Below are 4,315 nucleotides of genomic sequence, written 5' to 3' on the forward strand. Positions count from 1 at the left end.
TTTTGTTTTGTCTTTGTTTTTTGTTTTTTTTTTTTGGTTTGTTTGTTTTGTTCTGTTTTTGTTTTTGTTTTTTTTTTTGTTTTTTTTGTGGGTTTTTTTTTTTGGGGCGGGGATAGTTCTGTTTGTTGTTGCTGTTGTTGTTGTTGTTGTTGTTGCTGCTGTTGTTGTTGTTGTTGTTGTTGCTGTTGTTGTTGTTGTTGTTTGTTTGTTTTATTTAGGAGCATCTTGGCAGCTGTTTTCAAAGTTGTTATATTCATTATCGTTAATTATCGATTACAGCCAACCGCTTACAGCAGCTGAGCATCGACATAATGATGTGTTGTTGTTTTAAACCCATTTGTTGTAGACGACGTGACGTGGCCGATTGAAAAGGCATCACAAATGTGATGTTAAAATCTGTGGAAGTGTGAGATAGCCTAATTAGTATTCCACCCCTCTCATTGGAAAACCCTACCATTTCTTGGTAAAAACGTAATCTTTGAATAATGCTTTTGAACCCGTTGAATAATAAATTGATTCAACGATTGTAGAATATTTTCAATCATTTATTGGCTTTTAAATACAAATTGAAAACACTGCTGATTGGCCATCGAAAATAATATTTTGGTGCGTATGGCGAATTATCGTGAACTTACTAGTTCACGTCGGGGCGTATGAATACAAATTGTTTTTAATTGGGTTAAAAGTAGCTTCATACTAGCAGACGAAGAATATGTAACTGTTTGAGACTGGCGAATGATTTTGAAGGGATTGACATTGAGGATATTTTGAGTAATTTTTGCACTGAGAAAAAAACTCCAAAACCAGATTACAGAACAGTTAAGCCATAATATTCTCATATCAGAACGAAAACAAAACCGTTTAGTCATTCGATCCACCTACAGCTGTTCAAAAAATTAGTCATCAAAAGATCAACGAAGTCCGGAGAATCCGATTCACTGATTCACCCCTGTAGCCTATCTGACGTGTATCTTCGGAAGGCCTCCCGTATATTCTGCCCCCCACACACCCACACATACACAAAAGCACATCGAGCCTTCAACACTATGATAATCGAATTGAATTGACATAATAAAATAAGTTCTATTCTATGGGAAAATTTTTAAAAACCAACTTACCATCATCATGTCAAGTCCAACAAGTCCCAATGATTAGGCACTTGCAAGAAGTAGCTCTCGCGAGTTGAAAACAGGCGAGGATTTCTGTTTCCGTTTTTAAGGGGAAAAAATTTAGGAGTGATTTTAAAATGTTCATTCTTCTTTCTCAGTTGAATGAAATGGCATGTATTATATATCATTGGAAAGGGCATAAAATTCTACATACAATGATGCTAATATTATTATCTTCCTATATCATGATTTTGAGAAATCTTTGCGTAAAGAGAGTATATGTGTTTAAACGCTTATAACTTTTAAACCAGAGATGGTCCTTCTTAATAAAAAAAAGTCCTTCTGAGATACATATTAAAGTAGCTTCTCTGAAAATTTCAGAGCAAAATATGTTTGCACTCAAAAGTTAGACCTCCCCAAAAAACAGTTATTGGCCTCGATTGTTTACAGAAGCTGCCATTTTCTTATACTGATTCACTTCCTGTCGTCTGCTGCGTTTGAGAGATAACTTCGTCAATCCACATCAAAACTTTACATCTTTATATCTTACAAAATATTCCATTTATGGAAGTTATTTTTGTTTTAAATTATTCAATTAATTGGCGTTTTCATGTCCATGCATTCATTTTATAATTTACAGTTCTCTTCCTTTTTTTTCCGATTGATTTTTCACTGTTGATTTTGACGTTTTTCATCCTTTGACGGACGTCTGTCCAATTTCGGGGAACGGGGGAGCGGAAGTTTTTAAAATCACCTATTTTCGATCATTTTAAACACTAATACACAACCTCAAACATTTATCAGTCCATATCTTTGCTTTTAAGAGGTCTATTTTCATTTGGAAAAGTTCAAAGTAAACAACTAAATGACGCCGATTCAGTGGTGTAGTTGGTCTATCTACATGTGAATAAATATTTAATTGTCGAATTTTCCAAAATTCCATTTGCATGTCGTGATCTATTTTTCCTTGATTTCAGCTGTTTCAGCTCTAAACTATACCTTTCTCTCTCAATAAATAATTATTTTTCTGTTTGCAATGTATTACAGAGATGTTGAATTACCACATGTAAAAATTTCAAAGTTGTATCTGAAGCTGTTTCTGAATTATACTTGATTATCCATTGGGTTGCTGTGTTTTGGTCACATCTTTTCCTATAAGCTTCTATAGAGATTTTTCACCACATAAAAGGTCATAACTTTTTAACTAGTTGAGGTAGAGCGATAATTTTTTCACTTTAGTAAATGTTTCACATCCCTTTATTTTTCTACGCTAAATTAATACCGATATCACTATTTTGAAAAATTCTTGCAAGTGCCTACAATGATGAATGACACTACTATCACTATCAGAGTCTGACACATCTTCAAAACATCTAGAACGAATTTTTCAAGGGCCAACTTTTCATAAATGTACACTTAATTTATCTTGAATGTTATCAATAATCCACGGTTCCGAAAGCAATCGAAAGTCAACAAAATCCAATGAATAGACACAGCAAAACAAGGAAACCGGCTTGCAACAACAACAACACCTGCAAAAATGTGTATAGTGTGACCTTGAACTTGTATGTTTGACTTAAATCAAAAGGAATCCTGCGTTTACAGTCGGAGTCTTTCAATTCTAAAATAACGTTGATTTCAATTCATCAACAACAAAAAACCCGCTTTACTCCATTTACGTGAAAATTAGTTTTTTTTTTTTTTCTTTTAACAAACGGGTCAAATTGTCTAAGTAATAAGCAATGTTTTAATTCAGTGATAGGATATCTTGCAGGGGTCGGACGGTTGAGGGGTCGGCGAACAGAGATAAATGGGAATTCCAAGTGTGTCTGATATGTTTTGATGATCAAAAAGCGATTCTTGTCCTGAATTAAATTATCACGACAGATGACGTGAATTCCTTGCAAAATAAATGCACCATCAGCAGCAGCATCATCACCATCATCATCATCATCATCATCATCATCATCATCTCATCATCATCATCACTACCACCACCACCACCACCATCATCATCATCATCATCATCATCATCAACATCATCATCATCATCATCATCATCATCATCATCATCATCAACATCATCATCATCACCACCACCAACACCATCAGCAGCAGCATCATCAACCCTCACCTCATTCCCATAAATATATAATTCATAAATTGTACCTTTGCATAAAAGTTATATAGCACATTTAAACGTTTTTAGAACCTTATAGCTCTTAAACGATACGATATTTCACGATACGATACGATATATTTATTATCTTTAACTCAAAACAATCATCGCTATATTTATCTGTTAAGTTGTAAAGACGTGATAGGCTTGAAAAGATCGTATTTTCACTCCCAATTTTATATCGATTTTGTCAGCGCATTTATTATCTATTCTCAAGCTTTGTTTATTCAACATGAGATCCAAACCGGCTTAAAACAGAGTCAAGAAAACCACGTAAAGCCAAAGAGATATTACTTGCTTTATTAAATAAAAATGTTTTCCACAACGATTGGGTAGACCACAACAATGGATCAAAATCGATGTTAGTCTAATATTGTTATCGATATTCTGTTGTTTTGTTAGGAGAAGCCGTGAATTCGTTTTCCACTCCCTTTATCCTCCTTTCGGTATTTTTTTAGGAGTAAAGAGGAGGTTGGAAAAAAGGCGGGGTTGGGAGAGGAGGGCGAGGATGAGGGGTAGGGGAGGATAGGGACGATGAGGAGGATGAGGAAAAAGAAGAAGAAGAAGAAGAAGAAGAAGAAGAAGAAGAAGAAGAAGAAGAAGAAGAAGAAGAAGAAGAAGAAGAAGAAGAAGAAGAAGAAGAAGAAGAAAAAGATGATGATGATGATGATGATGATGATGAAGCGGTAGCAGCAGCAGCAGCAGCAGCATCAACAGAAGAAGAAGAACAAGAAGAAGAAGAACAAAAAAAAAAGCAACAATATCTTCATCACTTTCGTTTTATTACCTATAATTTCTATAGAAGGAGGAAAGAATGAGAATTCACTGCAAGCGCACAGCGGTTTGTTTCACAAACATTTGAAAATTATAATAATGTCAGTATGCCACGTCTTTCTGTTTGTGCAGCTTTATTTGGTTTTGTTTCTTTATTGTGTAGAGAGCCCTTAAAATCAGAAACTCATTCCCATATGTGTACCACTCACGTCAAACTTGTCATTTTGTACACACACAAGGGTAAGTAGTGCTG

General features: G+C 34.7%; 1 protein-coding gene across 1 annotated transcript in view; it reads left to right on the plus strand.

Annotated features, from left to right (window-relative positions):
- Nucleotides 1-4,178: 4,178 nt before the first annotated feature.
- LOC144958148 (uncharacterized) overlaps nt 4,179-4,315 on the plus strand; it is a 16,328-nt gene continuing 16,191 nt past the window's right edge. Inside the window, exon 1 of the mRNA XM_078889903.1 lies at nt 4,179-4,302. The gene's annotated coding sequence lies outside the window, so the exon portion shown is untranslated. The remainder of the gene's footprint in view (nt 4,303-4,315) is intronic.

Source organism: Berghia stephanieae, chromosome 12 (genome assembly GCF_034508935.2).
Source record: "Berghia stephanieae isolate SIO BIC M18660-M18661 chromosome 12, UCSD_Bste_1.3, whole genome shotgun sequence".
Classification (NCBI taxonomy): domain Eukaryota; kingdom Metazoa; phylum Mollusca; class Gastropoda; order Nudibranchia; family Aeolidiidae; genus Berghia; species Berghia stephanieae.